Source organism: Sciurus carolinensis, unplaced genomic scaffold (genome assembly GCF_902686445.1).
Source record: "Sciurus carolinensis unplaced genomic scaffold, mSciCar1.2, whole genome shotgun sequence".
Taxonomy (NCBI): domain Eukaryota; kingdom Metazoa; phylum Chordata; class Mammalia; order Rodentia; family Sciuridae; genus Sciurus; species Sciurus carolinensis.
In genome coordinates this window covers 438,140-463,388 of record NW_025920211.1, presented here as the reverse complement: position 1 = coordinate 463,388, position 25,249 = coordinate 438,140, and the positions used below count along the sequence as shown (strand labels likewise).

General features: G+C 35.7%; 2 long non-coding RNA genes across 3 annotated transcripts; both read left to right on the top strand.

Moving 5' to 3' along the window:
* Positions 1 to 1,680: 1,680 nt before the first annotated feature.
* LOC124975108 (uncharacterized) lies at positions 1,681 to 3,698 on the top strand. Its single transcript, XR_007106845.1, has 3 exons — positions 1,681 to 1,771; positions 2,581 to 2,718; positions 3,569 to 3,698. It is a non-coding gene; the product is annotated as an uncharacterized LOC124975108 (long non-coding RNA).
* A 3,163-nt stretch (positions 3,699 to 6,861) lies between these two features.
* On the top strand, positions 6,862 to 24,820 carry LOC124975107 (uncharacterized). Of its 2 annotated transcripts, none has more exons than XR_007106843.1 (6): positions 6,862 to 6,983; positions 9,972 to 10,189; positions 11,651 to 12,313; positions 13,016 to 13,155; positions 15,263 to 15,465; positions 23,213 to 24,820. It is a non-coding gene; the product is annotated as an uncharacterized LOC124975107 (long non-coding RNA). The 2 variants fall into 2 exon arrangements; XR_007106844.1 differs by having other exon boundaries at positions 12,989 to 13,155.
* The last annotated feature ends 429 nt before the right edge of the window (positions 24,821 to 25,249 follow it).

Sequence of the window (25,249 nt, the reverse complement as noted above, 5' to 3'; positions counted from 1 at the left end):
TTCTCACAGCTTCTAAAAAGGGCTGTAAACCTTCTTGAGATATGGTGTTTTCCACAAGTGTATATTTCATCTACTGTGTTTCTTCCTTTCATGACCTCATTCTCCTCATTATTTCTTTCATGCCCATCCCCACAGAACAGGAAGCAAAGACTGAAATCCTGATTCTGATCCTAAATGCTTCCTCTTCTGTGAAACCTCACTCGTCGTTTCACATAAAGTGAATATAACCTGTAGACATGGAACCACGTAACCGTTTTTCTTTTCTAACTTTTAAATAGTGCTATCTCGCTTTTATAACTCCTAGAGCACTTTGTAAGACTTCATGTGTAATTTGGCCTTTATAAAATACTTTTCAGAACTAGGTAAATATTTGCCAGGAAATAACTGAATTAGTTTACCACAAGAGTATAGTTAAGATACTCCTGTTCCTGTTTGCCAAATAATGTAACCTATGTGTGTGAGTTTAAGTTTGTACAATTAATCATTGCCTCTGATTTTTCAGCAGCCCAACTACATAATGTCTACGTAACTAGTCTAGATCAGGAGTTAGGCACACTTTTTCTATAAATGACCAAGTTGTAAATCTCTGCAGCTTCAGAGACAACGAAGTCACTGTCATATAGTCTTGGTTTCTTCTACAACAGGCTGCAGCCAGATTTGTCCTGCTCATTGCAGAGACTGCCTGTGGACTGCACAATGAATCCACTTATTCCTACTTGATATTCCTTCTTTGCCTCTGTAAGCAAGAAAGTTTTTTCTTTATTAAGTTTTGATTGGCTCCTTAGTGTGCTTTCATTAATAATCCCTCTCACAAAAAAATTTCTGAGTTACTATCAGAAAAACAGATTACCAAGTAGGTATGTGCCTCTAATATGTAGAATTGTAAATATACAGACTCTCTTTTGAGGTACTTTTTAAAAGTAGATTTCTTATCTTTTAGAGATAGGGCAAATATAGACATACCTTTACTTCAGAGATATACACTGAATATTTACAGATGAATTGATTTTCTTTAAAATATTTCAGTGGGGATTCGGAGAGTAGTTAAGGTATAGGTCAGGGGTTGACAAACTTTCTCCAGAAAGGGCAGAATAATAAGTATTTTAGGCTTTATGGGCTACACGGTCTCTGTGGTGATTATTCAGGTCACTGTTTTCGCACTAATGCAACCATAGACTGTTTTGAATGAATGAGTCTTGCTGTTATAGTAGAACTGTATTCATGAAAAGAGCCTGTGGGTTGTACTTCGCTGACTCCTTGTCTGGGTGAGATAAGGTTGGGTGCATTGGTAATTGTTCAGCTGGATGATGGGTACACTGGAGTTTATTGTACTTTATTATTGCTATCAAGAATGTTTGAAATATTCCATAATAAAAAGCTCAAAAAGTTAATATGAAGGTAAGTTAATACAAAGAAAAGACTCATGATTGGCATATTTATATTCACTCATTAAAACCTGTTTCATCTCTTTCTGCTGAAATTACTTCCTGTGCTAGCTTCACTGTAGTCTTCAGAGCAACAGTATGAGGAAAAAACACCAAAATCAAGCAGTTGGTTGTGAAAACCAAAAAGGAACTAGCAGATTCAAAGCAGGCAGTATGTTAATTTCTTAATTTTGTATTGTAGTACTTATTCATAGTTTATTTATGAATAATTTCATTTTTTTAATTTAACCAAGATTCTCATTCTGTAGGAAACTGATAATTTAATACTTCAAGCATTGTTAAAGAGTGAGCTGGAGGCCAGTCAACAGCCAGTGGAAGTCTACAAAGTAAGGTTCTTTGTACTTTTTAAAAGACTACCAAAAAAAAAAAGTTCTATATAGAAATGAGTTATTTGGGCTGGGTTGTGTGGCTAAGTGGTAGAACGCTTGCCTAGCATGTGTGAGGCACTGGGTTCAATTCTCAGCACCACATATAAATAAATAAAGGTCCATTGACAACTAAATAAAAGACCAAAAAAAAGACAAAAGAAATGAGTTATCTTCCAGGGATTTTATTTATCCTGTAAGGAGTTACCCTTTAAGGATATTCAAAAGGTTTCCTCAACATTTTGAGGAAGTAGAAGTAGTAAATCAGGTGGTATATAACTATGGTATACCATTTAGCTCAGGCTAGATTATTTTCATGCATTTGAAGATCCATAATACACTGTAGAATAGTTCAGAATAAAATAAATATGGCCCCAAACCTCATCTGAATCCACTGAATGATATTGCATTCACACAAAGCAATTCACAAAATAGTTTTATGTATTTGTTTAAAATGTGGTGTGTGTGGAGGGGTGTGTTTGTGTGTAAAATGTCTTGCGGTATTAAATATGTAGTCTGGGATTTTGGGGGATTGATTTTTTGATTGATGTTGGTTTAAGAAAAAGTAAATCAACTTAGCATAAAAAATATTATTTTCATATTGCTTTGCTTTTTTAATAATAACAAATAATACCTAAAATTTTTCCTCTACTTAATTCTGTCACTTGTATATACTTATCTCAAATCTCAATTTCATGTTTTAAGGAAAATATCTTTAACCAGGGAAGATAAGGTTTACCAGAACTAAGCTTAAAGCTTTTGCCTTTTAGATTCAACTGGCTGAAATAACATCTGAGAAACACAAACTTCACGAACACCTGAAGACCTCTGCAGAGCAGCACCAGCACACAATGAGTGCATACCAGCAGAGGGTGTCTGCACTGCAGGAAGAGAGCCAAGCTGCCAAGGTGTGTCCTTCAGATCAGAAGCCTCTCCCGAGGGGATTTTATTAACTGCCAGCGAGCAGTTTACTCAGGGCTATGATCTCCTTTTTCATTGTTTTGCAGTTAAAAACACTTACTAAATGAGCTCTTGGTTCAACTCAACCTTCTCTACCCAAAATGCATCCTCACCTTAAGAATCATTTTAGTAAATTTTTGCTAAAAGGAAAAACATGTACACACATTGTTTCCATTTCAACCTTGTTTTGTATTTATATGTGAAAGAAAATCACTTATTTATAAGAACTTTTTCTTTTAAAAGTGTTTTGACTCTTTCTGAGAACAAAATGTTTATGAAATGACATTGTAATAGAATGTTCATAGAAACCTACTTTTTGTCTACAACATACAAAACAATTGGAAATGATCCAGTAATTTTGTAGAGGTGCAGCTTTTATCTAAGTAATCTTGGCAGTAGTGTTGTAAAAGTTTACAGATCAGGTCAGGAAAGTAGATGATGTAGAATTTAATTTGTACCACTCTTGAAAACTGAAGTTCAAGAACTTAATCTTTTTGAAAATTAATTTTTCTTTTATTTATAAAAAATAAAAAAATATAAAGTTACAAAAGCAAAGAGTGTATTGCAAAGTTTATGGGTAGTCAGTAAATCTAAGAATTTGTTAGACAAAATTATATTCTTGAAACTCTTAAAAAAAAGTGTAAGACTAACAGAAGTGTACTTTTTGTGAAGTTAATTGGGGCTAAAACGAATGTCAGCTAATAATTTTCAAAAATAGATTTTCACCTTAGCTTGTTAACCTCTGCAAGAAAATGAGATCATGTTACAATAGAAAATGTTTTCTTTTAAATATTATAGGCAGAACAAGCTGCTGTAACTTCCGAATTTGAGAGCTACAAAGTCCGAACTCACAACGTTCTCAAGCAACAGAAAAATAAATCTGTGTCTCAGGCTGAAACTGAAGGAGCTAAACAAGAAAGGTAGTCTATTTAAAAGAAACATGCAACACAGGTTCTTCACCAAGTAGGTTGAAAATTCTATTTCGATTTCTTTCAAGTGTTAATTTTTTCTGTATTGTTACCAATGAAAGCAGTTGTTTGGCATCACTGTGACTAATATTTGATGTTCTCTTAATGGAATCCAATCATAGTAGAAATTTAGGCAACAGAATTACATTATGATTAGTTTTTCCAATTTTGAAAATGGAGGAGTCAAAGAAAAAAAGTGCTTTTTAAATATACTTGTTCACCATTAATTAGGTTAAACAGAAGTTGCTTAAAAATGGTTAATTCAAGAAATTTTAAGTTAAATACCAAATTTTGGTCTAGAAATAAATTTTTCTGAAATTTATGACCATCTCAATTCTATTAGAGAAGTGTATTGTTTAAAGCTTCTTTGAAACTAGCATGCAGATCCCTTTTGTAAGGTACTCAAAAATACAATGGGAATAAGAAATAAGGGTTTTCTCTGGCATGTGTGTTCAGTTTTTATAAGTAGAGATGCAGTATTCAAAGCTGTTTTATATCTGGCTCTTTATTATTCTAAACAGGACTAATGATCCTGTGGTGTGTGTATGTTTATGTTCCTGTTACTTTTTGTTTAAGACTATTAAATAAGGAAACTATGATTGAAGCATGATGAGATACTCTCTTTACAGGTAGTTCCTGATAAAGCTGAAGTTGATTTTTTTATTAGAGCTTTATAGTTACACTTAGTAGTTCAGTTCATTCCAACAAACTCATATGAATGGAAATTGATTTCAGTTCTTGATCCCCTCATTTTCCCTCCCATCCTCCCTCCCCTTTCTCATTCTCCTTCTACTCTGCTTGACTTTCTTTTGCTAGTCTATTAATTTATATTTGATTGGTTCTTTATATGGCCCTATCATTCCCTTTCCCTTTCTTTTATTTTACTCTAACTTCCACATGAGACAAAACTTTTGGCATTTGAGTTTCTGAGTTTGACTTATTTGACTTAGCATGATATTCTCCATTTTCATCCATTTACCAGGAAGTGCCTAATTTCATTATTTTTTTATGGCTGAGTAAAACTCCATTGTGTATATGTACCACAGTTTCTTAATCTGTTCATCTACTGATGGGCATCTGGTTGATTCCATAATTTAGCTAATGTGAATTATGCTGCTATAACTTTGAGGTGGGTATATCTGTAATATGCCAAGTTGTTTTGGGAAAATAACAAAGAGTGGAATAGCTGGGTCATATGGTGGTTCCATCCCAAGTTCTTTGAGGAATCTCCTTACTGTTTTCCGGAGTAGTTGTACTAGTCTGCAATCCCACTAACAATATACAAGTGTTCCTTTTTTCCCACGACCTTGCCAGCATTTATTGTTTGTATTTTTGACCATTGCCATTCTGACTGAACGGAGATGAAATCTTAGTGTAGTTCTGATTTGCATTTCCCTAACTGCTAGAGATGTTAAACAGCTTTTCATGTATTTGTTGGCCATCTGTGTTTCTTTTGAGAGATTTCTGTTAGTTCTTTTGTTCATTTATTGATTATTTGTTTTAGGGGATTTTTTATGTTAAGTTTCTTGAGTTCCATATATTAATCTGCTATCAGAGGAGCAGCTGGCCAAGATTTTCTCCTATTCTGTAGGCTATCTCTTCATGCTCTTAATCATTTACCTTGCTGGGCAGGAGCTTTTTAGTTTGATGGCATCCCACTTATTGATTGTTGGTTTTATTTCTTGTACTTTGGGGTTCTTACTAACAAAGTTGGTGCCTGTACCAATATGATAGAGTGTTTACCCTATGTTTTCTTCTAGCAATTGTAAACTTTCTGGTCTAATTCCTCAGTCTTTGATCCATTTTGATGGAGTTTTGTGCAAGGTGAGAGAGGGGGATGTAACTTCATTTTCGACATACAGCTATACAGTTTTCCCAGCACCATTTGTTAAAAAGGCTGTCTTTTCTCTGAGACATATTTTTGGTGCCTTAGGAAAAAGTGTCACCATTTGCAAGAGCCATTTTTGAGCATACCTTAAAATTGGGTTCAAACCATTTGAATGTAAATGTTTTACATTTCTTCTACTTTCTTATACAGTCAATACATTTTTTTTTAAATTTGGGGGGAGTTACTGGGGATTTAACTTGGGGGCACCCGACCACTAAGCCACATCCCCAGCCCCATTTTGTATTTTGTTTAGAGACAGGGTCTCACTGAGTTGCTTAGTGCCTCACTGTTACTGAGGCTGGCTTTGAACTTGTAACCCTCCTGCCTCAGCCTCCCAAGCCACTGGAATTACAGGCGTATGCCACTGCCCTGGCCAGTTAATACATTTTAAAAAATGAAATGAAGAAGTCTGGGGTTGTAGCTCAGTGGTAGAGTACTTGCCTTGCATGTGTGTGTCACTAGGTTCAATCCTTAGCACCACATAAAAACACATCAATAAATAAAGGTGCTGTGTCCACATACAACAAAAAAAAGAAATTAAAAAAATGAAATGAATATTGTATGCATTGTGTCAAAATTATGGATTTTAACTATTTGTTTTCTCCTAGATTTTATTCTAAGTCTAAAAAGAACTGCATTTCTTCAGGTCTTGTCTTTCACTATAGCTTATTCTAAATATAGTTCTCATAATGGTTAATATAGAACTAGGTGGGTTATTTTTTTAACTAATGGCATAATCTATAACATAAATACACTATTTTGATGCCATTTAATGTTCTATTCCACTATATAAATTTTTAAAATTCAGAGATGACTTTTTTATTTTTTTAGTTGTTGATGGACCTTTATTTTATTCATTTCTTTATATGTGGTGCTGAGAATCGAACCTAGTACCTCACACATGCAAGGCAAGCGCTCCACCACTGAGCCATAACCTCAGCCCGAGACTTCTTTTTTTGTAAATATGTAGCACCTGAGGTTTAAAATCTGACTATAATATCTTTTTTATTATATCTAATCCTATAGTAATTGAATAATTGGATCCTTACAATAATTATATTTGCTTTAGAATCATTCATAATGAGTATGACATAGAAAGATTAAATGATTAAAATATACTGGAAGCCACAAAATGGAGTTTCACCTCTTTAATGTTTTACAACTATTTATTTCTGTTTTAGGGAACACATGAAATGTTAATTGACCAACTGAAAATCAAATTACAAGAGAGCCAAAATAACTTACAGATCAATGTATCTGAACTTCAGACATTGCAGTCTGAGCATGATACTCTGCTGGAGGGACACAACAGGATGCTGCAGGAAACATTGTCCAAAGAAGCAGAACTGCGAGAAAAGTAAGATTGCTGGCAGCACTAGTGCTATTTGTACCAGAGAGCTGTGTTTCTTTGTTAGAACTCCTGATGTGTTGTTCCTTGGAGTAAATACAGATTTAAAAATAAGTAGACATTTCTAAAGTCTTAATAACTTTGCTTCATTTACCTTAATGCCTCCCTCTTTGGATTGTTTTTTGTCATTTTTAGAACATTAATATTATTAAAAGAGTTACTAGTGTATGGTAGGTACCACCAAGATCCTGTCTCAAAATTAAAAAAAAAAAAATAGAGAGGTCTAGGGATGTATCTCAGTGGTAAAGTGCCCTTGGGTTCAATCCCCAGTACCACCAAAAAAAGAGGGGAGTGGGGATACACACACACACACACTGCTAACACAAAGGACAAAGGACAATTGATACCTCTTAAAAGAAGAAGAAAATGCTACTTTCCAACCCAAGTGTCAAATCATAAGTGTTTTTCTTCATTTCCAAGGGAAAACATTTAAACAACTGCTGACTAAAAAATAAAATGCAGCTCACTTTTGCAACTCTACTTTCAACTTATCATATTTTGTTAATCATTACATTACAATATTATACAGTAGGAATATAGGTAAAATAAATAGTTTATTGCAAAGAAGAAACTTTGGCCTCTTACAGTAGGAAGTTGGGTGGTAATATTTGTTGTGTCTTAAGGCCCTGAGAAATAGTTCTTTGAGTGTATTTCCTCAAGGGTTTTAGAGTACTTTACCTGCCTAAAGTGTGTTTATAGTATATACATAATCTTATGCTAACCTGAAAAATGAAAGGGATTGATTTCTTGTCTTACACTTTTTTTTGTTGTTACCAGGAATTGAACTCAGGGGCACTCAACCACTGAGCCACATTCCCAGACCTTTTTATTTTTTATTTAGAGACAAGGTCTCATTGAGTTACTTAGTGTCTCACCGTTGTTGTTGAGGCTGGCTTTGAACTCTCGATCCTCCTGCCTCAACCTCCTGAGCCGTGGTATTACAGGCATGTGCCTCCTCACCCAGGAACTTATACTTTTTAAAAAATGTGTCATTCATACATTAATCATGTAAACCAAAAGTTTCAGGGAAGTTCTACCAGTGTTCTAACTACTATCAGTAGGGTTTCCCATGAAATTAGCTTATAAATAGTAACACTTACTTGATATGTACAGTACTTTTTCAACACTTTTTCTTTACTATAGGAAAGTTATTGCAAATTGCATTGCTAACCAGGTACAGTGGCACACACCTGTAATCTAGAGAGTCTGAGGCAGGAAGATTGCAATTTTGAGGCTAGTGTTGGTGATTTAGTGAGACCCTGACTCAAAACTTAACAAATAAAAATATCTGGGGGTGTAGCTCAGTGATAAAGTGCCCCTGAGTTCAATCTCTTCAATCCCCAGTATCACCACCACCACACAAATAAAGAACATATATATTCAATATTGCTAACACAAATAAAGTACAGTTGATAATTGATGCTTCTAAAGTAATTTAATGATTCATTGAATATTTTGAGTACCTACTATGCTCTTTTAAGTACTAAAAACTGACTTTCCTGCCTTCAAAATGACTTTCTTTGTGTGGTCTCTGTTATTTAAAATGTTTGAATATTCATACTTTTTCTATATGAAATTACAGAAAAAGCTCCAGAGCAATGTGCAAATTGTGCCAGCCAGTTACTTACATTATCCAAGGGTCCCAAGTAACAACTGGGACAGGAAAGTGAACTTCCACTAGCACAGTCATCCCAATTACATAAGAGGGGGTTTGATCATCTAGTTTTCAAGTAGGTAAATTCAGAAGTGTCATTGATACTGCCTGAAAGCTAGAAGCCTTGCCTGGCTCTTAAATGTTTCTTTATCCTGCTTAGGAAATTGCAATTGCCAATAGTTCTTCCTTTATTTTCTTGTGCCCCTGGTTTTGATCCCTAATACCAAAGAAAGAAAAATACCAAAAGGAAAAAAAAAATTTAACCAAAACCAAACATAAAACTTCAAAACTACAAGTAAAACATTAAAAGTAGCTGTTCCAGGGCTGGGGATATAGAAGTCAGTTGGTAGAGTGCTTGTCTCACATGCACAAGACTCTGGGTTCAATCCCCAACACAGCAAAAAAAAAAAAAAAGATATTCCTAAATTGTAAGGTCTTTTAGCTAGTGTCAGGCTGAGTACATAAAAATTACATGAAAAACTACTAAAAGTTGGCAATTCCTAGAGCTATTGCTGGAGATTGTGTTTCAGTTTCAGTGACTATAGTGTAAAAACTAGATTAGGGAACTCCAGCAATTCTGATGTGCACTCAAATTTGGAAGCAGCTACAGTAACCAAGTCTTTGTATTTAAGTTTCATATTAATTCACTCAAAAATTAATACTTTACTTTTAAGACTTTTGTTATGGGAAGTATCATTTTTCACGTTTTCATGGTAATAGAGAAAAGGTAGATTAATCTTATATTTATGGAAGCTGCCCCATAAAATGACCTGAAAAAATGGGTTAACAAAAGTATAATTATTTTATGCTCTAAATATAGTCATATTTTGGGCTGGGGCTATAACTCAGTGGTAAGGTGTTTGCCTGGCACGTGTGAGGCACTGGGTTTGATCCTCAGCACCACATAAAAATAAATAAGATAAAAGTATTGTATCTACTATAACTAAAAATATTTTAAAAATTTAAATATGTATATATATATAGGTATATATATATGTATATATATAGTCCTATTTTATGATGAACCATGAAGAAAGTTCCTTGCCTAAATCACCCAACAGAGTCTCTGAACCAAAGTTCTTTATCTGAGCTATAGAACACAGAAAAAGAATTCTAACTGGAGGACAGCTGGTCATCTAGGCTTTAACACAGCAGTACATTATAGATGCATCAGTGACAAGTTGGTTCATACATACACTCAGTAGGTGTCCTAGGGATTCTCTTGTAGAATCAGTTGAGAAAGGCTGAGTCAGCATATGAATTAAGTTCCTTTCACTCTTCAGGTTATGTTCAGTACAATCTGAGAACCTGATGCTGAAGTCTGAACATGCCCAGACAGTAAGTCAGCTCACATCCCAGAATGAGGTCCTCCGCAACAGCTTCCGAGATCAAGTGTGACATTTGCAAGAGGAGCACAGAAAGACAATGGAAACTTTACAGCAGCAGCTCTCTAAGGTGAAAGCTCAACTCTTCCAACTCAAGAGAGAATCAACCACAAGAAGTATGTATGTACTCATGGAAGTATTAGTTGTTCATGTTTTTCACATATTTATGTCTCTCGAATACACTGTTCACAAATTCACAAGAAAGTTAAAATTTTACTAGATGGCAACCATTGTCGGTTCTTTGATTAATGAATTTTGAATTTGCTGCTTCCTGAGAACATATTTTAACCATTTGAACCCTTCTTGGTTATACTTAGAGCAGGCAGCCTGTTTTACCTCTTAAAATACTGATTCTCATGAATTTATTACCTTCCATGTAAATGAGTATTTCTTTTTCTCAAGACATTCAAGACATACTCTTTGTAATGGGAAATGCTCTAGTTCTAGTATTTGCCACTGGATACTTCATGTTCTCCATTATAGATCATCAAATATGCTTATTTAGCTGAAAACATTAGAGAGAGAGCAAGGGGCTTTAAAACACCCAAGCAACACTGAACTCATAGAATTGTTGGCCAGTGCAACTTCTTTTCTTTCTAATTTTTAATTAGTTGGAGTCTTAACATCCTACATTCTACTCCCAGGAAGAATTGGGAAGTGTCAGCCATCATGATGCTGTATTTGAGTCATAAGTTCATTTTGTTTGTTTCCCAACAGATAATGTTGTCACCGTAACATGACAGCTACAGGTCATTTGTCATGGTCAAAAAACAATTTCAGAGACTTTTAACATATACTAAGTCAAAATAGGAAGTAAGCTGCCAGGAAAAAAATAGGTCACACAAGATATTATATTCTAGGAATCAACAAATAAGCAATTGGTAAAATATCAGGACCCCAGGAAAATGCTTCAGAAAGGGCAGAGAGCTAAATTAGAATTGAAAGAATAGTATAGGCAACTTTATGGGATAAAAAATTTTTTTGGATTAGAATTCTGGTCTCTAACAGCTATGAGACCTTGGATGAACTCATTAAATTTCTCTGTACCTCTTGTTGAATTAATTCAGATTTCTTAGATGCAATAAAGTAATGTATTTTGAAACTATATTATAAACATGACAGAACGTTCATTTTCGGCACCATCAGATCTTCTGCCCAGCAGACTGCAGCAGTGTTTTGTGATGGAAAGAATGCAGTGACAGCAAATACCTGACCCACAAAAATAGCTAGAATCTACTTTTAGAATTTTTACCAAAATTTACTTAACAGTTTAACCCTCTCGCATAAATTAATGAACATAAGTAGTACAACATTATGATCTTTGTCTTGTCCAACAGGTTTATCATAGCTAGATGGTAGCAATTTAAAGCTTCTGCTCAAATGACTAAAATGGTTAAAAATTCAGTGACCATTTTTCAGACTTCTTTCTTCATATTCCATTTACTTTTCTTCTAGTTCTCTAAGTTTCTTATCCTTTGCCATCCCCAGGATCATTTTATTTTTATTGCATATCTTTGTTAAAAGCTGAATCCATCAGTTTTGAACAATCTTACACCCTTTAAAAAAATATTCAATAGGCCCAGCTTCTTCCCACCAACCTTTGAAGAACCTTCGAGAAAGGAGGAACCCAGACTTACCCCTTCTAGATGTGCACACTGTAACCCAGGAGGACGGAGAAGGAATGGAAACAATTGATACTGAGTCCGCATCTTGTGCCAGCACACACACACAGTCTTTAGAAGAACTTCTTAATTCTCCTGAAACTAAACTTGGTACGTTACTCAGTCTAAATATTTCTTTTATTTAATTTCACTGTCTTGTGGAATTAATATTACTCTAATTTGTATGTGCCTTTTGAGCCACTTTCCAATAAAATACTTTCAATATTCTAACACCTATTCAAGTGAAAATTCCTGCAGTATGAAATAGATCTCTTTTTAAAATAAAATGCTAGTTCTACCCTACACTTGAGCCAGAAATATATGGTTGAAAGTCCTATAATGGCATTAGCAAATAAAGTAGCCTCTCACTCTTTTAAGATACTGGTAATTTCTGTTTTTCTTTTCTTTGAAGTAGTGCTAAATTTGCTGTGGTAAATGTAGTTCTGGTATATTTTGTTCTTATCTGTAATGAATGTTACTTTGTATAATTGAGGGGGAAATATCATCTTTCTGAAGTTTGGGACCACCTGGAATAAGAGCCATTTGTATCCATGGTCATCGACCATATGGGTGAAAAGTGTAAGTCATAATTCCTTCAGGTAGAGTTCATAGTTATGACAGTTATGACAGGGAGTCATCTGGTGGCAGCAGACTGCAGAATCAGACTTGTCTTTGTGATTTTTGCCAAAATTACTTTGCAATCCTGAGCCAGATCCCTTATCTATAAAAATTTGAATAATGCTACTCCTCCCACCTCATAGAAGATTTCTTATGGGGGTTCATGATATAAATGAGCTGTAAATGTTAATGCTTCCCTAATTCATAAGTGAAATAATGTAAGCTTATGGGACGTTGGATGGAAAGAGGGTGTATATTGAAACCAATAAAATGATTTGACCTAGTGGTAGAGTGCCAGCATGCCTGATGCCTTGGGTTGGGTCCCCAGCACCACCAAAAAAATAAAATCGAATTAAAAACACAAGCTTTGACATATTTTAGAATTAGAGGCTCATAGGCCTTATATTCATTTTTAAACTATATGCATTACAATGCAGATTCTGTCTTATTTGTGTTATTCAACATGAAACCTTTAAATTGAGGTATGTTGAATAGATGAATGGCAAACAAAGCTGACTTACATAATGTTGCAGAGTTCTTACTTTGCACTTACTTTACAAAAGTTCTTTTATATGTAAATGTTTTTCTTATTTAGAATCTTTATCTGTAATCTCTGCTTTGAAAATTAACTCTTAGAACAACATCTTGAACAACAACTCTTAGAACCTCCTTTATGGCATGCTGAATTCACCAAAGAAGAATTGGTTCAGAAGCTCAGCTCCATCACAAAAAGCGCAGATCATTTAAATGACCTGCTTTGGGAAACAGAAGCAACCAATGCCATTCTTATGGAGCAAATCAAGGTGAGATAATAAAAACGTGGCCACCAGGAGAATGCTCTGCACCAATTTGGTCGTCTGACCCTCTGTACATACCCAAGTATAAATCTTCCATAACAACAAGTATAAATGTATCCATAACATCTTGATTCCTTACATTAGATTCCTGATGGGAAGAAATATTGATTGCTTTTATATCTTAATTCCTACTTTTTCTAAAAAATCATAATAGATTTAGAAATTGGAGAAATATTTACAAGGTCCACATAAGCTCAAGTAAAACTTAATGTGGGACTGGGGTTGTGGCTCAGTGGGAGAGTGCTTACCTAGCATGTGTGAGGCACTGGGTTTGATTGTCAGCACCACATATAAATAAATAAAATAAGGGTCCACTGACATTAAAAAAAAAAGTAAAAATAAGCATGGGAGTATGTGTCCTTCAGTCCTAAAAAATGGAGTACTTCTAACTCAAATTATTCACCTGATGTTTATGACCCTGAACTTACCCAGCACAGTGGTAGGTAGAAATGGCAAAGTGGCATAGGAAGTTTCTCCTCTTTAAAGTCAACATGAATATCCAGGAGTGTTTCAGAACAGTTGAAGATAACTTAAATGAGATATTTCCACCCGGCTCATTGATAAATCACTTCCAAGAATAAAGTCATGGTACTTGTTGAGCATTGTTCATGACCCAGGTTCTGGACTTTACATGTATATTGTCTTAGTTAACCCTCACAGTCACTGGAAATTGAGCTGGCAAATGGTGGAGCAAGGTTCTGACTCCTGTGTGAGAAGTGCTTGCTTCTGCCTCTGCATGTTGTTGCTCCAAGTAGATCTGCCCTGTCTCTATGCAGGGCTACAAGGATTTGTTAGATTTTTTTTTTTTTTTTGGTGTTGGGGATTGAACTCAGGGCCTTGTTCATGCAAGGCAAGCACCCTACCAACTGAGCTATATCCCCAGCCCTAGATTGTATTTTTTTTTTGGTGGTGCTGGGGATTGAACCCAGGGCCTTGTGCTTGCAAGGCAAGCACTCTACCAACTGAGCTATCTCCCCAGCCCCCTAGATTGTATTTTTAATGCTGAATTATTTACTTATTTACAGAAAATTATACACCTATATCTATCTATATATGCAGACATGTGGACTATATATGCATATATTTCTTATTTACAGAAATATATATATGTATAATGAAATTCCATCAATACCTCAATATTTATCTATAAAACATTTTTTCCTCTAATCTAAATATGATTGTATCTAACTAAATCATTAACTAGCCCAATAAGCCTAACTGATGTATTCAAATGCTGTATTTCCACAGATTTATACTCACTTGATTTCTTGGACACTCTGGTCACTTTTTAAAATGACCCTGGATTTTATGACAGAGTTAGCTGACTTCCCTGGCTAACCGAAAATCATGAAATACAGTATAACAAAAACTATAGCTTGGTTTAAACCTGGAAATCATCCTCAAAGATTTTAATTTCCTAACTACCTTTTTCATATCATTCTTTGCCTCATTTTTCTGGTAATAGTTAATGATGTCTTAAGCTCCTGAATGTTCACTTTATCCTGAAATAGACTTTCGTTTTGATCAAGAGCCGTTCACTGTGGGTATCCTGTCTGCCTGGGCTCTGTGAGAAAGGCAAGGGCGGAGGGTTAGTAGAAGTCGTGGACGTTTACTTCAGTGCCTTTTCTCGAACTTGCTCACCTTCCTCAGCTCATGTTCTACAGAGTAGGTGATGAGAGCATCATGATGCCAGCTTATGTCTGCAATGGCTCATTTTCTAGATTTCCCATTTGTCCTCCAGTTTTCAGCCCCCATTTCCATGATGCCCTGTGCTTCCAAGGCAGGAACTTCTCAGTATTTACACAGAATGCATCCCTTCCTCTTATTAGTGGTACTTAGAAAGGCACTGGACTGAGTCAGTTCCACTCCTTTATCTGCTTCCCGTCTTCTTGGAATTTCCTGATATAGCTCATTTATTCTTTTCTCTTCTCCTTGTGCTTTCTTTATTGTCATGGGGAGGCAGATGTTCGGAGAAAAGAAAAATGCATGGGTTCAGTCTGCCATGTTTACCAGAAACTGGTAAAAACCTATTTTTAACTCATTTCTCTAACAGCTCCTCAAAAGTGAAATAAGAAGATTGGAAAGAAATCAAGAGGGAGAGAAGTCTTTTGCTAACCTGGAGTACTTGAAGAATGTCTTGTTAACAGTTCATTTTCCTGAAACCAGCTAGTGAAAGAGAGAGACTTCCTCCTGTTATAGATACAATGTTGCAACTCAGCCCAGAAGAAAAGGGAAAACTTGCTACCATTGCTCAAGGTATGTGAAAGGAGCTGCCACTTCTGTTTACAATTTACACTAACCTTTAGCCTGTAGTTAAGAATGTATGTGCCTATACATATTTCATGATAGTATAATTTTTAAAATTATATCATTTAAATTTTGTTCACTTGATTGATTCTATCATATGTGTAGCCTGCAACTAGATTTGAAAAGCTGACTTTAACATTTGGGGGCAGCTGTAGTACATTTATATAATTTTAACACTCAGGAAAATATAATACATTGCTTATTTTGATCTTATCACTCTTTGAGATTGGATTTGTATTGTGGTGTTGAGTTCTGGTATTGACTTGAATGTGGTTTTGTTTAGATCATACTTTCTTCCATTTATTTATTTATTTATTTATTTAGGTACCTGGGATTGAACCCAGAGGTGCTTAACCACCAAGCCACATTCACAGCAGTATTTTATATTTCATTTAGAGACAGGGTCTCAATGAGTTTCTTAGGGCCTCATTGATGAGGCTGACCTTGAACTTAATGATCCTCCTGCCTCAGCCTCCCAAGCTGCTGGGATTACAGGTACATGCCACTGTTCCTGGCATACATTAAAAAACAACAACAAAAAAAAAAACGTTTTGAGCTCTCCTACTTTACCTCTATCTTCTTCCCACCTGCAGACAGTCCTGGGACAACAGGACAGTGGCCCATATCCTGCAGTCCACTTTCCAAGTGAATGAAGCTTTACAACTGTCCTATTGTGTAGTTTAAATTTTCATGTCAATTAGGTTGGATGGTGTGTTGCATAAGCAATTTGAAATTCTTCTCATACAGCTGCTGAGTTCCTGGTTTCATACTGCATCTTGACATCATAGTTTTATTTTGGGGTTAGTTTTTTTGTTTGTTTTGTTTCAGTTTTTGTTTTTATTCTTGTTTGTTTTTTGACATGGAGATCTCACTATGTTACCCAGGCTGGTATCAAACTCCTGGGCTAAAACAATTTTCCAGCCTTAGCCTCCCAAGTAACTGGGACTACATGCACACACCACCATGCCTGGCTTGGATTTCATTTTAAAACATCTCTATTCTTAACATTTGCAAGCATGCAGAGAGATTACAATAGTGGCTTTTGTAGCTGTCACCCATCTCTAACAATTTTCCACTCATGGTCAGTCTTTTCGCAGAGATAGGGGAGCACTAGAGATTTCAAAGCAAATTGCACACATCCTTTCATTTCCCTGAATTCTTCCATCGTCTACATTCAGTCCATTTTTATATACATGGTTCCTGTAAAAAGACTGAACTGTCTTAAGTATCACAAATTGGGCTCATACATTGCCCAATTGATTGATTTCCTTTGTTTTGTTGTGTTTTGGTTTTTCATTGGAGGAATGTATTATGTTTCATTTTGGGTTTTTCAGGGGTTTTTGTTGTTGTTGTTGTTAATTTAGTACTGAGGGTTGAGCCCAGGGATTCTTTACCATTGCGCTACATCCCCACTTCCTTTTTTTTAGACAGGGTCTCACTATATTGCTGAGGCTGATCTGAAACTTGCCATCCTTCTACCTCAGTCTCTGGAATAACTAGGATTATAAGCTTGTACTTCTGCACCAGGCAGCTTATGTTTTGTTGTTGTATGTTTAGATTTTTTGTTTATTTTTTTTCTTTTTAGGATATAGTAATTCCATGTTCCTGTATTAAACATGCCATTTATTAATTGAGGAAATCCATCATTTGTCCTATAGTAGTTAAGTATTCTGGATTTGGCACTTGAAGGTAGCAGTATTTGTTCCATTATTGTACATAAATAGGAAGTTAACTCTCTGATTAGATCCAGATGCAATTGGGTGGGAACAGAAATACCTTTTAGGTAGCATTGTGTATGTTCTGAGCCATCACATGACCCAGAATGTATGGATGTACCACTTTTGACTGATTTTCTTATCTTGTTGGTTCTTTAACATGTTTCTCTGTCCCTATAAATCCTAAGTAAACTGATAAATTTAGAATAGTCCTCAGTTTGAGTGAGGAGAGATATCTGGTGCATTTATTAAAACTCAGATGGCAGCTGGGTGCAGTGATGTATGCCTGTCCTCCAGTGGCTTGGGAGGAGAGGTAAGAAGATCACAAATTCAAAGCCAGCCTCAGCAGTTTAGTGAGGCCCTAAGCAACTTATCAAGAACTGTCTCAAAATAAAAAATAAAGAGTGGGGGATATGGCTCAGTGGTTAATCCCTGGTACAGGGAAAAAAAAAAAAGCTGGACCCCCCACCTACAATTTTGCATTTTTATTTCTTTATTTTTGGTGCTATAAATCAAACTCAAGGCGTCACACATGCTGCTAGGCAAGTGCTTTACCACCTCGCTACACCTGTAGCTAATATATTGCATTTTAGCAAGTTGATGCTGATAACCCTTGTCTGAACCCCTGATATAAAAGCCTGGTAAGATTCAGACCTAATTATTTGCAGAAATACTTCATATATAGTATTGATAGTTTCTTTGAATCTGTTTTCCTATATCTTCATAGTGATGGAGGAATATTCTCAGTACTGATGATAATCTTTTTTTTGCTAACTCTTGAGTATATTACCATAGCCACAAGAGTATTTTTGTCACAAGATCCAAAATAAGAACATGTCATGTATATTTTTAGTAAGATAGTTACCCTAAGTCATAAATTTGCTTTTATATACCATCCTTTTTATTTAAAAACTAAACTTATTTCTTCATTTTAAGAATAACATGTATTCTTGGGGCTGGGGAGATATCTCAGTTGGTAGAGTGCTTGGCTTGCAAGCACAAGGCCCTGGGTTCGATTCCCATTACCACAAAAAAGAAAAAGAATAACATGTATTCTTAAATTCAAAGATAATTTTATTAGAACAATGATACATTATCCAAATATTTAACATGTATAATAGTTCCCTTTTAAAAGTCCAGCATGTTTAATGTAATATAAGTGCTACACTCAAATGGTTCCTATTAAGTTGAAGGTCTATTAATTAAAAGATCTAAAGAAGACTAAACTAGAAGGTTTTTTTTGTCTTTTCTTTTGTAATTCCACCTAAAATGTATAAGGGGGTTCTTTAGAAATCCAAAATTCTATTGTATACTTTTGCAAAGGCCTGTAAATGAATAGGGAAACTCCACTAATTTATTAAACAAATTAAATCTTTACAGATTATTTACTTATCTATATGAGTAAAAGATAACTTGTTAAAAAAAAATTATAGCCAAGTGTAGTGGTACACTCCTGCAATCCCAGTTCAGGAGACTGGGACAGGAGGATTGCAAATTCAAAGCCAGTATCAGCAACTAAGCAACTTAGTAGACCTAAGCAAACTTAGTAGACCCTATCTCAAAATAAAAAGGACTGGGAATGTGGCTCAGTGGTTAAGTTCCCTGGGGTTCAATCCCTGGTACCAAAAATAAAAAAAAAAAACATAAAAATCAAAACCTGATAGTTAATAATAGATATAGCTTAAGAGAGAATGTGTAACCCAGAATACAGGTTAGAAGGAATTATGCAAAATTCACTATAAAGAAACAAGAAAATAAAGTGTAAAAAAGCATAGAATTAAAACATTGACCATACACTTAATAACTGAACTTCTGGCAGGATTGGGACCTCTACATGAAGGCTGCCCTGTTCCCTCCCACACCTACCCCTTTTGGCTTAGAATTATAAAATGAACTTCCTCATCAGAAAAATGCTTTAGAACAAGAAGTTGGTATGGAAGGTGTCCTGCACTCCTAGAGAAATGTATGGAATGACCTGGGCTGGGGCTGTGCTTTGCACTAACCCTATAGTCTCTGACAAGTGTTCCAGAACAGGAAGGAGAATTTGAGAGAAGCAATTTAGGGTGAAGGGGAATTGAAGAGGAAGTTGTGATTTGGTCAGAGTTGCTGGTTTAGTCCGTAATTGTAAGTGAATGCACATGTGTATGCATGTGTGTGTACCTCGGAATAAACAGTATAAATAAATGGCATCATTGTTTTAAAATAATAATAAACGTTCTAAAAGGAGAAGACAGAGAATGGGTCAGAGATAATATGTGAAAAGAAAGGCTGACATTTTTTCAGGATGGATGAAGGATATACAACCAAAGTTCAGCAACTCCAATAAAATCTAAAAAGTAAAAATAAATAAGTAAAGGCAAGACAAAGAGAAATTTCAAAAGCAGAGAAAAAAGACATTTTCTCACCTTTAAAAGAGTAACAGAGGTCAGGGTTTAACTCTGATAGAGCATTTGCCTGGCACAGGTGAAGTACGGGTTCGATCCTTGGCACCACATAAAAATAAACAAATAAAATAAAGATATTGTGTCCATTTACATAAAAAAAGGGGTAACAGATAGCCAGATGTGGTGGCACACGCCTATAATCCCAGCAGCTGGGGAGACTAAGAAAGGAGGGATCAAAAGTTCAAGTTCAGCTTCAGCAAAAGTAATATTCGTGATGTCTGATTTTGTATAAAGTAAATAGCGATGTTTTTCATTGAGGTTGTTACCAATTAATGAACTGAAATTAATTTGGTGAATTGCATCCAAAATATATTAAGAGTAAGCCAGGTACAGTGGTGCACACCTGTAATCCCAGTGATTCAGGAGGCTGATGTAGGAGGATTGCAAGGCCAGCCTCAGCAATTTAGCGAGACCTGAAGCAACTTAGCAAAACCCCTTCTCAAAATAAAAAAAAAAGTGCTGGGGATGTGGCTCCATGGTTAAGCTCCTCTGGGTTCAATCCCTGGTACCATATAAATAAAGTAAAAAGAATAAGACAAACATAAGAATACATTGAATCCAGTGAGGGTAAGAATTATTTCTTGAGCCAAGCACAGTGGTGCACACCTGTAATCCCAGCTGCTCAGGAGGCTGAGATGAAAGGATTGCAAGTCCAAGACCAACTTAGACCCTGTCTCAAAATAAAGGGCTGATAGGATGCTTTCCTAGTATTTGTGAGGCTCTGGGTTTAATCCCCAGTACCTGAGGGAAAATAAGAATTATTTCTTGAAACTTTACATATGTACATAAGTGTTGGTGTCTATCTGCCTATACCAGTTCCTGCTGTAAATTTTAGTTTTTCTCACTATAAGGTAAGGTCAGAAATATTTGCAAAACATAAGTTCAGGAAGTAAAGTAAGTTACCCTACTCTGAAAAGCAGCATCAAACTCCTTGTGATAAACAGCAAGTGCATCCTCTTTCAGACCAGCTTTTCTCCAGCCTTTTTACTGAGGGAGAGGAACGGCTGCCAGGAATATTATCTAATCAGGGCAGGCCCTGCCAGAAGTGAACACAGACTGAATTTTTATTGTGTCACAAGGCTTGTACTTGAGTATACCATTCATCCTAGATGAGCATCCAACAGTCTGCATTTCCATTGGGGAAATGTTTCCAATCTTCTGACTCATTCTTGGGGGCAAGTGGGCCTCACTCAGAAAACATGATCTGTGCAGAGTTGCTCATCCCCTAACTCTGCATTCTTCCAATATCTCTTCTTCCACCTTTCTTGAAGTCATACTCTATGCAGATTGCTGGAAAAAGGCTTCTAGAAAGTCCTTACCCTCATTTTTCCCTCTTCTAGAAATTTTCACTTTTGTGTAATCCTGTCTTTATGGCCAGAAGGCTGACCTAGTGAGCTTAGTTCCAACCAGTAATACAGAAAGGCAGATAGTTACAAGAGAGTGTGACTTCTGTCTTACTAGATGACTCTCTGTACAGTTTGATAAAGCAAGCTGCTCATGTGGTAAGGAACTGAGGCCAGCAGCCTCAAGGAACAAATTCTGCCAGCTGTCACCTGAGTTTGGAAGCAAATCCTCCAGTCCAGCCTAAGTGAGAACAAGCCCAGCCACCATCTTGACTGCAGCCCTTTAGAGACCCTGAAACAGCCATTCCTGATCTTCTGACCCACAGAAACTGCAGGATAACAAATGTGTATCGTTTAAAACCACTAAGTTTGTGGTGATTTGTTACACAAGTTCCTAAGCAATACCCTAAGTAATACTATTAGAGTAAAAGCAGACTATAACAGAAAAGGAAAGGAAATGGCTTGTAAACCATAGAAAGAGTTCTACCATCTAAAATTTTGATGATGCTTCTCTCCATGAGATCAACTATGGTGTATATGTGTATGAAAACAGGGACTGGAAAGAGTACACAGTAAATGCAGTAACGATTACCTCTAGGGACGGGAGGAGGAAAGGAAAGGATGTAATGGAAAGGGGTATTTACCTTTTTTTCAAGGTTATGAAAATATCAGATCATATGACATTTTAATGTACAAATCATGTAATTAAAAAATGCAAGAGAAACTCTGAAATTTTTGGAAGCCTAGAATTTTTCTAAACTTTAAGCCAGTATCATTGTTGATCATAAAAAAAAAGGCAAAAAGAATAACTGAAACCTCAGCAACACAAGTGTTATAACCACTTTGGGAAAGTTTGGCACTTTTTATAAACGTCTAACGTGTACTCTAATATAAAACTGTGTAGAAAACAGCTGGGTATGGTGACATACACCTGTAATCCCAGCAACTCAGGAGACTGAGGCAGGAGGATTGCAATTTTGAGTCCAGGCTCAGCAACTTAGTGATGCCCTAAGCAATTAGGAATACCCTGTCTCAAAATAAAATAAAAAATAAAATAAAATAATAAAATAAATAAATAAATAAATATAAAATAAAATTAAAAAATAGTTGGGGACTTAGCTCACTGGTACAATGCCCCTGGGTTCAATTCCCAGTACAAAAAAAAAAAAAAGAAAGGATGTGCAGAAAACAGATCGAATGTTGCCAGGGAAGATCAGGGCGAACTCTGAGCGGGAGGGAACGTGACCCCATGGGGTGGAGGGGGTAGAGGTACACGGCTGTATGAGGCTGCGCACCAAGAAGGGCAAATTTCACCCTAAGTAAATTGTACCTCAGTAAATCTGATTTTTTAAATGGTTAAAATGTTGTTTTTGATTTAGCTTTGTGGTTTACCATAATTCTATTGGTTTTAGACTCCAAGTTAAGTTATGTAGACTTCTGTTTAAAGGAATATGGAGAAATTCCCCTTGTCAATAGTACTTAGTTGTGCTAGGAACTTTATTATGAAATTGTCTTATAGAGGAAGACAACTACTGAATATTCAAGAACAGAATTTGACTTATAACAACAAAGTATCATGTGCAGAGATGCTATTTCAGAATAGTGGAGGCATTTCTTATGTAGTGGTGATATTGTTTATTCGTAGAAAATCATTTTTGTGTAATTTTTATAGCTATATTATTTTTTTAAACGAAGCCACTTTTGAGGGGTTAAATTCTAGGTTACATGTCACTGTTTGAAAATTAAAATATAAAACATAAAAGTAGCATTAAGCCAGGCGCAATGGCACCTGCCTGTAACCCTAGTGGCTCAGGAGGCTGAGACAGGAAAGAACTCGAGTTCAAAGCCAGTCTCAGCAAAAGTGAGGTGCTAAGCAACTCAGTGAGACCCTGTTTCCAAATAAAATATGAAATAGGGCCAGGATGTGGCTTAGTGGTCAAGTGCCCCTGAGTTCAATCACTGGTTACCCACCCCCCAACAAAAAGTAGCATTAAATTGGTTCAACCTAGGAAATCCAATTTCATGTTCTTAAGAAAGAAATTAGAATAGTAACTAATGTATCTTTTAGATGGTATATAATCCGTGAAAAAGACATTATTCACTTATATTACAGAATGATTCTAGAATATAGATTTCATGTTGAGAAAAATTTAATACTTTTTTTTTTTTTTTTTTTTTTTTTAACCTTCCAAAGGTGAGGAAGAAAATGCTTCCCATTCTTCTGGATGGGCATCGTGTCTGCATAGTTGGCCTGGACTTCGATAGATGGATGGAAAGAAAATTCTTCATTAACCAAATAGAGTCCATTTTGAAAAAAATTGGTTCATTTATATTACTGTTATTTTTCTGTTAAAAAGTATTTACATATGTTTGCACCCTCCTTTGTCTGTATATATATATTATATAACAGATGTATTTAAAGAGTCTCAGCTTGGAGTAAAAGTAGAACAACTTGAAGTGTTAATGCCAGTTCACAGCCTTGCAGCTCAACACCACAGACACTGCAGTTTCTGTGATCTGCCTTGCATGACACCGAATGAAAACAAAGGACTAAGTCACTCTCCTCTCTCAAGTCTCAGGACCCGCCCATTTCTAGGCAGTACTGTGAATTGTGAAGTTAAACTAAATTTGGGTACCATATCAACTGAAATATAAGCTCATAAAATAATTTTTCAAGACTGTTGCAAGATCAGACTTGCCGATAAGTTGTTATTAATAAGTTGCTGAGAAAAATTGGCAATTAGAATATGAAGGAAAATGCTTTATTGTTAAAGTTGATTTTTGTTAAGGGACTTTGAAGTAAATATTCTTCAGTTAATTATGAGGTTAAGTTAAATTGCAGTTTAGTTGTTTGCTTAAAGATTAACTGTTCTTTTTTTCTTCAAAGTGTATTATCTCAACACTTGTTATGTGGTCAGAAGTGCTGGTTTACTGGCTGGTATACCACCATGAATACATGGGACCACCACCTTAGCTGGGGTTGATTTGGTGATATCTCTAGGTTCTTGTTATGGTACCACTATTTACAAGTCAGGAGTCTGAGAATTCTCCATCTCCCCAAATAAGAACTTCTAAGAACAGCAACTCTATTTCTTGGAATTGAAACTGGTGCTTCTGGTGCCTGACAGACAGTGTTGTTCCCTCAGCATTCCACCCAATGGGATTTTAGAAAGACACCTGTACCTCAGTGCTGTATTTTCACAGTTCTGGTAAATAACCCTAGATGCTAGTGTTACTTACTTTTGATGTCTCTGAATATATTTTATTGACTAGATCAAAATTGTGTTCTTAATTCAAAATTTGAGAATTCTATTTTTAATATTTATTTGTTAATAAGTCACTACACAGTATGCTCTCAATTTATATTCTTAATGTTTAGGCTCAACTAGAGAACTGACTTTGTACTTCAATTACCGGGAACACTGGTTTCCAACTTAGGTTAACTGAATTTGCTGCTGACATGTCAAGTTTGTTCTTTAAAAACCATTTCTTCTTTCTGTCTTTCCTCCCATCTTAGAAGTACAGACCTAACTGGTGAATGTATTAAAGAAAATGTATCTATTTCAGAGTTGACTTTAAAAGTTTAACTTTTTTCACTTTATAAAACTGTGAATATGAGTGTGCCAGCAGCATACAGTATAACTATAACACTTAAATAAATTTTACTTTCTCTTTGAGCATAGGCCTTTTGAAATCCATCTAAAGTTGTCTTAAAATATCACCTATACTAAATGATTATAACAAAAACAACTTTTTGCATGATATAAAATTACTTTGATTATAAAAGGCATATTTGGCTTCAGCAATGAGGAAATGTAACAATTATTTTAATATCTCTTAAAATATTTAAATATATTTTTATGGCTGCTTTTCTTCTGTTAGACACTGACTCTGGGTTGTTTTTTTGGTTTTTTTTTTGGGGGGGAGGGTACCAGGGATTGAACTGAGGGGCACTTGACCACTGAGCCACATCCCCAGCCCTAATTCGTATTTTATTTAGAGACAGGGTCTCATTGAGTTGCTTAGCATCTCACTTTTGCTGAGGCTGGCTTTGAACTCAAGATCCTCCTGTCTCAGCCTCCCAAGCCACTGGGATTACAGGCCTGCACCACTGTGCCCTGCTCTCTGGGGTTTTAAATTGGCTTATGAGTTTGAAATGCAAACTCCTTCACAACTGCCCTTACACAATTGAGACCTGGGTGCTTAAGAGAATGCAGACCAAGCCCCTGCA